Here is an 11,315-nt window from a genome sequence, read left to right as displayed (position 1 = left end):
CTCTTCCCCCCGCATGCAAAGGGCTTTGAGGTGTTAGGGTCCATTCAGGACAAATGTTGTGGTACCTAGATATTAATGGATATCCATCTGCTACTTCGTTACTGTGTCAAATTACTGTCTGTAGGGAGAGGGGAGGAACTTTTTGTGCCGTCCTCTATGGCCAGTGGTTTTTATTTCCATGGCTGCAAGCAGTTATAATTGGATACCAAGTAGAACTATGCTGAAACTTTCATTAGCTGTTTCCTGTACAGAGGCATGTTAAACCCATTACCATGGCAGCACCAACATGTTTTAGGGCCCAGTCCTGTTCCTTCTGTTTTGCCATTGACTTCAGGGGGACCAAGAGCAGGCTCGTACTCACTTGCCAGCCTATGGCTTGCAATCGTAAGGCAGTTTCTTTGTTTACAGCAGACTCCTCTTACCTTTGTTCCAAACACATGGTTCTCATTACAGCTATATGACGCACAGGTCAGTTGGGGCCTAAAGAAACATTGATTTGACCCAAGAACAATTTTGCTTTTACTAAAACTCATTTTTCAGAGATTTAAATTGAGGACCAGCTTGATTAAAAAAAAGAGTTTGTATACACAGCTGTAACTAGATAGAGGGCAGTGTAATGGCAGCATACTATGGGGCCCACAGACATTATTGTCTCGTGTTGCTTTAATGCACCATGTCGTGGCTGAAATAGCCAAAGCAGGATCTGTTCCTAAGATTGACCCATTTGTTCTGTGAGAAGAAGTTCTCTGTTGGTTGTTCCGAGTTATTAAATTCAGGATAAATTACATTACAGCAAACTGTACAGAACGATGAGGATTTTAAAACTAGCTGGTGAGCTATTAAAATATCTGATGGGTCGGTGAGTGTGGTGTATTGAAAACTGTGTTCAAATTACAAGCTACCCCTTTAAAGACTGGCTTCCTGGTCCTCCTTGCAGGCTCGGGAACTTTGAGGGCAGCATGTGATCTGTTTCCTCAGCAGTCACTCTAGGCTGGCTCTTTGCAGACTAAGGTTGGTGAGTTGTGCCTTAGGGCACAGCCTGCTTTGTGTCTCTCTCACTCTGTTTTTGACTCTTGTGTATTAGGGTATGTCTCCACTGCAATAAAAAATCCCATGGCACTGAGTCTCAGAGCCCGGGTCAACTGACTTGGGCTCATGGTGCTGGCTGCGTGATGAAAAAGAGCAGCATAGATGTGCAGGCTGGACCCCAGGCTCTGAGAGCCACCTCCTTGCAGGGTTTCAGAGCCCTGGCTCCAGCCCAAGCCTAAACTTTCTATACTACAGTTTTTAGCCCTGCAGCCCAAGCCCCATAAGCCCAAGTCAGGAGATCTGGGTCAGCTGTGGCCGTGCAGCGGATCTTTTATTGCAGTGTAGATGTACTTGTAGGGTTCTGAATTCTAAGAAATAAAGTAGTGTTATGTTGCAACCTTCTAGGGAAAGGCTTTTATGTTTTTCCCTAACTTCTCTGTGTGTATGCTGGGAACATAAGAGTGAAGTATTAAGGTTTTATCAGCATGTGTTTGGGATGACTGCCTTTTATTCACAAGTAGCAAAGCAAGTGACTTTGCAGGTCTTCCCAGAAAAATGACATGTATTCAGCTCTCCCTCTCTAAATTCTCTCACCTTCTGTTAATGGTCTTTTATAAATGAAATCTTTAATGTATTAACCATTCTTTGGGGCCCGTTGTCTGGTCTGTGTCCTAGGCCCTATACACTGGTGGTTTATAGGGGCTGTAAATAAACCACAAGAGACCAGAGGAAAATTTCCTTGGCACAGGAGTAAAGTAGGGCTGTTGTGAGTGACCCTGTGCTGTCCCCTACCCCTCATGCCAGTGTGTTACCCACACAGATTCTCTGTTACTTGTGCACTCTAGGGGACCCACTTTACCCAGTTCCTAGGGCTCAAAGCATAACTCTCTTAATTTAGACACCCACCCTTACCCAATTCCTAGGGCTCAGGGTGTACTCTTTGCATGTTTACAGGACCTTTTACCAGTGAAAGAGTAATATCCTTATCTATGTATTGACCATTACCAAGCAGAATGCACATGCTACACATACAGTGCTATGTTCACCATAAGATCAGGCAGGCGGACTTTCCCTGTTGGCCAGGCAAAGTCAGTCTCGTCTGGATTCTGGTTGCTGCACGTCATGGTCATGCAGAGGATTCTTAGCAGCTTTGATCTTAGGCTGCGTCTTGGAGGTAAGTTTCACTATATAAACTCGGTTTCAGAGTAGCAGCTGTGTTTGTCTGTATCCTCAAAAAGAACAGGAGTTCTTGTGGGGTCCAAGAAGGAGACCAGAAGTGAAGGAATAGAAGAATAAGAAGAGGGAAAGACCTGGAGGAAGAAGAAGAACTCGAGTCCTGCTTAGCTATACCGTAACCAACCATTTTACTAAAATTTTACTAATCAATCCTACCCCACCACCTTAATTAATTTACACCTAGCAAAATTAATTATGTAACAGACAGAAACAACCAAAGAACCAGACAGAGAGCATACAGACAAACAATAGAGAAGTGGGGATCATAATGACAAAACAATAAAGAAGTGAGAATTTCACAACCACATCCTTGCCAGACAGGATGCTATCAAACTAAGTTTTCATTAACCATCTTAAGATCTGTTTCTTTATCTGGTGATAGTGGGTGCTATTAGGACTGGGTCTCCTTCTTAACAGCCCGATATTACATTTGTAAGCAGTGTCAGGATGAGCTCCACCCTGACATCTGGTGGTGAGGTGTGGCAAGTTGTGGAAAAGAACTTCAGGGGCCAATCTCATTTGCATAGGCACACCTACCCCACCTAGAATGAGGCCATAGCTGCCCAAATGGTCACTTTGGCTGCTGTGGGATCCCCAGTGTCTCTGTTATTGGGGCAGGAAGAATAAATTGTTATTACCCTGATTATGGGAACTGTGCTTGGAACTGTACTTGGCCTTTTGTTATGATGGAGGGACTCACCATCAACTAAGTAGCACTCGCTAGGCAAGGGTCATAGGTTCCAAAACTCTGTGAAGGGAGAGAGGCTGGGGACAAGTATTAATACTTGGTGACATGGGCCCCTTGGTGAGGGCATTACATGCTAATTGCACTTCCTCCTCTCTCCATTGTGGAATATCAGAGCTAATTTTGATTTCATTAGAAGTCTAGTTACAGGCTGCTGAGCTCACTTTGGGCTAATAGTGCCCCAGCACTGAGGCTCCCCTACTACAAGCTGAATTCACCAAAGAGCTGAACTGATTAAGAGCTGAAATTATTGAGCGTTATGTTAACTAGTGGGGGAGCCTGAAGATATATTGTGGAGCAGTTTGCGGGACAGCTGGAGTGCTTTGTGGACAGGCTGGTGGAGCAGTTCATAGGACGGCGGGAGCTGCTGGTGGGACACGGAGCAGTTTGTGGGACGGCGGGAGCTGCGTGTGGGCCAAGAGCGGAGCTGAGTGAAGCAGTTCGTGGGGCAGCTAGAGGAGCGGTGCAGAGCGAAGGCCTATGGAGCTGTGGGGCGGTCAGCTTCAAATCATGTGAGATGCCTCTTACCTCCACCCCCATCTCCACCCAGGTTGGGAGGTAAAGCTCTGTAGATAAACTTTTGAACTCTGGGGCTGCCCTGACCAGGGACAGAGACTTTTGGATCATTGGACTTTTGGGACTTTGGGTGATTTGGGGTTGCTGGACTCAAGAACAAAAGGGAAAGGGCATGCCCCAATTTGCTTGGGGTGGGTTTTTTGCTCATGGGTTGTGTTATGAATCCTGTTGGTGGTATTTCCCCAACATAATGCCACATTGTTTCTCTCTGTTATTAAAAGGCTTTTTGCTACACTCAGACTAGGTGCTTGCGAGAGGGGAAGTATTGCCTCTTGGAGGCGCCCAGCGGGGGTGGTATATATTTGTCCCAGGTCATGGGTGGGGGCTCGAGCTGGTTTGCATTGTGTTATTGGAATGGATCCCCTAGATATTGAACCCGGCCCTTGTTGCTGCCAACTCTGACGGGCAGAAGGGTTACACATTGTTTTAATGTAGTTTAGACGGAATGTGAGGATGTGACTTCCTACATCTTAGCTAATGGCTACTGCTCTCCTAATATGGCTGCAGACAAAGGCCTTAGGTCTTACAATATAGCTACAGGAAAAGGCCTTATCCTTACAAGAGTAGGAAGCATCCTGAGACAGGGCTGGGAATGGGGCACGTTGGGGAGTAGCTATTCAGATTCTGGGCTATAGTGCAGCCCAGGAAAGATTGCCAGAAGTTAGAGCAGCCCTGGGGCTGCTTTAACTTACACCAGAGGCTCTTTTGGCCTGTAAGGAAGGCCAGAATCCAAACTGTACTGTAAAACCATCTTATCCCAGCCTCTTCCTTCTTCCTGAGCTGTGCTTTCAGTGCTGTGTCTCAAGCCCATTGTTGTTTGCACCCTGCTGTTGAAAGCACATTGTGTGTTATCGTATACACATATGGCTAATAGCTGTACATGATTTAATTCTATAGAGCGTTATGGGACACAATTTTTAGGCAGGCCATTGCACTAAAAAAGCTGCATCATATTACATGGAATGGAACAAATTTCCTCTTGCTTTTAGTTAACTTTACGCAGGAACATTTTATTTCTCTTTTGAATCCTGATAAGATGAATGGGGGGAAAAAGGGTATGAAGGCAACCTCCCACAAGCGCAATCTGTTTATCTGCTTGTGCCTCTTTAGTTTCGCAGCTAATTTGGTTCCTATCAGAGCCAATTATTCGCCCAATAATGGATGATTTGAATGTCGTCTGCCAGCTGCAGTTGCAGATAACCAGTACACAATGTAGTGAGAGGAGCACCATAAGGCCAAAAAGCTCAATTCTGCTGAGTGTCAGTCATCTTGGATGGGTCTTCCAAGCCAATGGGACTTCACAGAGGGCACTCAGCACCTTGCATGATCAGACCCAAAGGGTGGCCAGTGGAACAGTGCGGAGAAATTCCCAAGGGAAAGTCTAGAAAGGGCTAGATATTTTTTGCTAGGATTGAGAAAGAGAGACTTAAATTTGTGTGTCCAAAAATTCTCTTCTAGTTAGAACGTTTAGTATAAGGACATTTTCACATGGGAAAATCTTGAGATTAATAACATTTCCATGAGGGAAGCTGATGCACTTAGAAAAATAATAATAATAATACCTAGTTTATATATAGTGCTTTTCATCAGTACAGCTCAAAGTGCTTCACAAAGGAGATCAGTGTCATTTTCCCCATTCTACAGAAGGGGAAACTGAGGAATTTAGAGGTGAAGCAACTTTCCCAAGGTCAGCTACTCATCAGGCTCATTCTACAGCCAGGAATAGAACCCAGGTCACCTGAGACCCAATCCAGTGCTTTATCCACTAGAGTATGCTGCCTCCAAATTGAAGAGCACATACCCCACCTCTTAGATAGGATTTGAACGTGCAACTGCATGCGTACAAAGCACCGCACTCTCCACGACTTCACAAAGCTACTGGGAAATGACTCTGGGAATTGGTACAAAAATTGTTATATAAAAAAGTGTCTTGACATGTTTTTTAAAAAATGAAGTCAAATGAATATACAACAGCTGTTTGGAATCCCAGCCTATGAGCAGATACATGGGCTGACTTAACGGGTAAATTTGAGTTGCAAAATCACATAAGCACCAAATTGCAATCGTAGACCCCACATTTACATGTGGATTTTCCTATTTTGCTCATGCCAATGCAGAACTGCGTGTGCAAATGCAGATTTTGCCTAAACAAAATTAGTTCTTCAGGTTCCAGTGTTTCCCTAGAACGGTGGCCAGCCTTGTTAACCTCTGCATGGTAAATGAGAAAGGGAATGCAGCTCCCTGAAATGCTTTGGACATTTGTAATGTTCTCCACTGTAGCTGGACTTCACTGTAGCTATAACTGTAACTGTAGGGGAGTATTTATTTGCCTGTCAGGCAATAGCAGTGCTGAGGATTGCCTGTCAGGCAATTCCCCAGTGCTGAGGAATATCAGGTACCTATTCTGGGAAAGGAGAGTGACCATGCTGTCAGAAACGTTGGAGCACAGTAGTCAGGGGTCAGCAAAAGGCTATTAAGCCTCATCCTGGAGTTTGCAGGGAAGCTGTGGGTAGGTCCCTCTGACAGAAGGTAAAATGGCCCGAGTACAAACAGTAATCTGGGTAATGTGATCAGGCTTCCAGCATGTCCTCAAATGAAAAGCCTAGCCAGTCTAAAATAGGACCTGCTCTGGTGTAGAGGCATTATTGTATTGCCTATGTGAAATGTCTTTCTGCTCTCTTGCCAGATTAAAATTCAAGGCATTTTTACAATGTCCTCTGCCTAATAACAGGTAAGCATTGCAGCTGTGTGGGCAGGTGCTCTCAAAGGCCATACATCTGGGTTCCCTTTCTGCTATTTTAGTCATTTATTTTATAATAGATGTAAAATTCCTTAGCACTGCCTCTGCCCCCCCATGTCTATCTCCCACAAATGCTTTTCCTTTTTCAATCCAGAATGAAAGCATGCTTCTCAGACATCAGTGGAAGGTTACTTTTTCTAGGGACAATAGCCTTATCTTCCTCTGTAATTCTCAACCAACCAATACCTCTGTCATAAATATAAAGGGAAGGGTAAACCCCTTTGAAATCCCTCCTGACCAGGGGAAAGCTCCTCTCACCTGTAAAGGGTTAAGAAGCTAAAGGTAACCTCGCTGGCACCTGACCAAAATGACCAATAAGGAGACAAGATACTTTCAAAAGCTGGGAGGAGGGAGAGAAACAAAGGGACTGTGTGTCTGTCTCTATTCTGTCCTGGCCGAGGATAGACCAGGAATGGAGTCTTAGAACTTTTAGTAAGTAATCTAGCTAGGTATGTGTTAGATTATGATTTCTTTAAATGGCTGAGAAAAGAATTGTGCTGAATAAAATAACTATTTCTGTCTGTGTATCTTTTTTGTAACTTAAGGTTTTGCCTAGAGGGGTTCTCTATGTTTTTGAATCTAATTACCCTGTAAGGTATCTACCATCCTGATTTTACAGGGGGGATTTCTTTATTTCTATTTACTACTATTTTTATTAAAAGTCTTCTTGTAAAAAACTGAATGCTTTTTCATTGTTCTCAGATCCAAGGGTTTGGGTCTGTGGTCACCTATGCAAATTGGTGAGGCTTTTTATCCAACATTTCCCAGGAAAGGGGGGGTGCAAGTGTTGGGAGGATTGTTCATTGTTCTTAAGATCCAAGGGTCTGGGTCTGTAGTCACCTAGGCAAATTGGTGAGGCTTTTTACCAAACCTTGTCTAGGAAGTGGGGTGCAAGGTTTTGGGAAGTATTTTTTGGGGAAAGACGCGTCCAAACAGCTCTTCCCCAGTAACCGGTATTAGTTTGGTGGTGGTAGCGGCCAATCCAAGGACGACGCGTGGAATATTTTGTACCTTGGGGAAGTTTTGACCTAAGCTGGTAAAGATAAGCTTAGGAGGTTTTTCATGCAGGTCCCCACATCTGTACCCTAGAGTTCAGAGTGGGGGAGGAACCTTGACAACCTCTCTCCGGAACTAGTTGATAGTTTTCATACTTCTTTGCCTTTTACCCTAGAGTGATTCCATTGACTTCAATGCAACTGTTGTTGATTTACACAGATGTGAAACTGGAGTAACACAGTGGTGGATCGGGTAAAGTACCTCTAAACGTCTCCCTAGATAGTGTTGGTAACCTGTATAGCCAATTGCTTGTCCGCACTTTGGTTCATTATAATATCTATTCCAGAGGCCAAATAATCATTGTCAGTCAAGTTTATTGCTTTAAACTAATAATAATAAAGTACAGGCAAAAGGTTCAACATGCTACCAGTCTTCAGGAAGTCAGCTCACCGAGCCTTGTTATATTCCCCTTACCCAGAAAGTGCGCTCCCAGAGTTACACATTTCAGCGCGGAGTATGTATGGGATGATTTTTGCAAGTTACAAAATTCTTTACAGGTCACTTAAAATCCAACCCAGCAGTTTGTCCCAGTTTCTTAACTTGTTGTTTTGGATACTAGCTTTCCAGGTACTGGTCAATGAAAGATACTTTCTTGGCTTGTACTAAAACACAGAACAAATGTACATTGGGTGTGACACATTTCCGATCTGCTTATGCCAAATGTTGGCTTGTACTATTGCAGGGTCTTGTAGGCTATAACTTAACGTGAGTGAACAGAACTCTGGGAGAAATATAGGCCAGTCCAGCTCTTATAACTGGCAGGTATTTGTACTATGTGGTATGTATTAACCTACCATACACGTGTTGGGTAACAAATCCACCTGAAAGGTCATTTCTTCAGTTGATATTAGTATTATTGTTAATTGAGTTTATTATGGCAGTCCCTAGAGATCAACCAAGAACCGGGCCCCAATATGGTAAGCACTAAGAACATAAGAATGGCCATACTGGGTCAGACCAAAGGTCCATCCAGCCCAGTATGCTGTCTACTAACAGTGGCCAATGCCAGGTGCCCCAGAGGGAGTGAACCTAACAGGTAATGATCAAGTGATCTCTCTCCTGCCATCCATCTCCACCCTCTGACAAACAGAGGCTAGGGACACCATTCCTTACCCATCCTGTCTAATAGCCATTCATGGACTTAACCTCCATGAATTTATCCAGTTCTCTTTTAAACCCTGTTATAGTCCTACCCTTCACAACCTCCTCAGGCCAGGATTTCCACAGGTTGACTGTGCGCTCAGTGAAGAAGAACTTCCCTTTGTTTGTTTTAAACCTGCTGCCCATTAATTTCATTTGGTGGCCCCTAGTTCTTATATTGTGGGAACAAGTAAAAAACTTTTCCTTATTCACTTTCTCCACACCACTCATGATTTTATATACCTCTATCATATCCCCCCTTAGTCTCCTCTTTTCCAAGATGAAAAGTCCTAGCCTCGTTAATCTTGCCTCATATCAGACCCGTTCCAAACCCCTAATCATTTTAGTTGCCCTTCTCTGAACCTTTTCTAATGCCAGTATATCTTTTTTGAGATGAGGAGACCACATCTGTACACAGTATTCAAGACGTGGGAGTACCATGGATTTATATAAGGGCAATAAGATATTCTCTGTCTTATTCTCTATCCCTTTTTTAATGATTCCTAACATCCCATTTGTTTTTTGACTGCCGCTGCACACTGCATGGACTTCTTCAGAGAGCTATCCTTGATGACTCCAAGATCTTTCTCCTGATTAGTTGTAACTAAATTAGCCCCCATCATATTGTATGTATAGTTGGGATTATTTTTTCCAATGTGCATTACTTTACATTTATCCACATTAAATTTCATTTGCCTCTGTACAAACAAAAGAAAGTGGGGTTGAGTTTAGAGGAGCTAAGCTAAGGGACAGAGAAAGGAGAGGGATGAGGAGACAGGGCTGCAATGGGATGAAGGAGGCAAGTAGGAGGGTCAGGTGTGGAGCAAGGCTGAGGTGAAGAGATAGAGAGGGCCGGGGGTTGGTGCAACCAGAAAAGGGGAGAGAATGTGCAACATCTATAATATAGCAGGGTAAGATATATTTGCATGATAAATACTGCCACATACCCTAAACCCGCTGTGCAATACAGTTGCCATAAGAGATATATGCATAGTGAGCCCCTTCCTATTTATACCCTCTCTCAGCCTTTCCTTAAACTAGGCAGTTGGGGGCAGCTCATGAGACACAAGGGAACACTTTAGGCCAAAGCATGTTCCACAAGATGAACCTAAATTCCTTCCCTGACCCTGAGTGGAACATAAACAAACTAGCTTACTCCATAGCTGTCTTGGATGGTTTAGACCCAACAAATCCTGCATCTTGGCAGGGGATTAGACTAGATGACCTTTGTGGTCCCTTCCAACCCTATGGTTCTATGAGTCTAAATGCTAAAGCTCTCTGCAACTCAACACCCTCATCATTCCCTTTTTTCTACTGACCCAACCAAGCTCTGCTCTTCTTACCATACATTTTAAATGATTAGCCAAGTGCCCCATCCCATCCTGGTCTGAGGGGCACAGGATACACCATCCAGAGACAGCATTGTGTCCATGCTTCCTCTGGGTGCTGGGAGCCTGGGGAAGTGAGAGCATCTCCTGAGCGCCACAGCTCTGCTATGGGGAAGACTAGTCATGGCCCCACTTCCGCCTGGCTCCCTTTGCAATGATTTGCACTCTTGAATGGAGTGAGAGGAGGAACCTGCTGGGAGAAACAGGTGATGGGAGTGGGGAGAAAGGCTCATTGTACCTGCCCAGCCATCCCCGCACAAGGGCCTGCACAAGTGGCCTTTAGCTTTCAAATCAATAGATGATACTGGGGAGCGAGAGACACAAACGAGCCAATATGGTGTGTTTGTTAATGAATTATTATTGTTGTTGTTTTCTAAAATAAATTGGTTTGTTCCAGGAATCGACTTCTGTTTTGTTTTTACACTTTAGAGCAGAGATGCACCCAGAATCCCAGAATTCAGAATCCTGGATTTGAACAACAATGAACCAGATTCAGATTTTTGCAACTGAAGCTAACTTCAGTTGAGGGTCAAGCTAGCGTGTGGCTTTCCAAACTTTTGGACAGCCGCTCCTCATTATAGTTCCACTCTGCTTGGCTCATGTTACACTTTCTATAAGGATTTCACAGCATATGGTTTGTTCCTTCTTGATGGCACGTAAGACAGGCTTCGCCATGTAAATGGCAGAACAGCTTGCTTTGAAACCCAAATGCTCACCAGCCTAAATAGATACCTTACCACAAGGGACATGCGAGCCTCGTAGCATTTTTTACCCACACACATTTTCGTTGCTATAACAACATAATGTAAGTTTTATATTTTTGGCATCTAATTTTTTCAGTCCAATTCCTTTCCACAGTCATTTACATCAGCTTTTCCTCCCCCTTCAGTCAGCTTTCAGTCAGTTTATTTTTCTGCATTTAGCAGGTCTGGTTATAATGTGAATTTTCACTTGTCACCCTGTGGCTGTGCATTCGCATTAGCTAATTATCTGTACTGTACTTGGCTCTCAAAGCCCCAACAGCTATCCGGGCCCCACTGTATATACCCATAATAAGAGAGTCCCCACCCTCTAGCATTTACCATATAGATAAAACAGACAAGAGACCTGTTGGCCCCAGGATACTAGAGAGACAAGATGGGTAAGGGAATATCTTTTATTGGACCAACTTCTGTTGGTGAGAGAGACAAGCCTTCAAGCTTACACAGAGCTTTTCTCTCTGTAAGTGAGAAAACTTCTCTCTCACTAACCGAAGCTGGTCCAATAAAAGGTATCACCTCACCCACCTTGTCTCTCTAAAAAGACATTATGTGACTCACCCAAGGGCACACAGGGGAATTGTGGT

The sequence above is a fragment of the Eretmochelys imbricata genome, chromosome 1 (assembly GCF_965152235.1).
Source record: "Eretmochelys imbricata isolate rEreImb1 chromosome 1, rEreImb1.hap1, whole genome shotgun sequence".
Classification (NCBI taxonomy): domain Eukaryota; kingdom Metazoa; phylum Chordata; order Testudines; family Cheloniidae; genus Eretmochelys; species Eretmochelys imbricata.
This window is presented reverse-complemented; position numbering follows the sequence as displayed.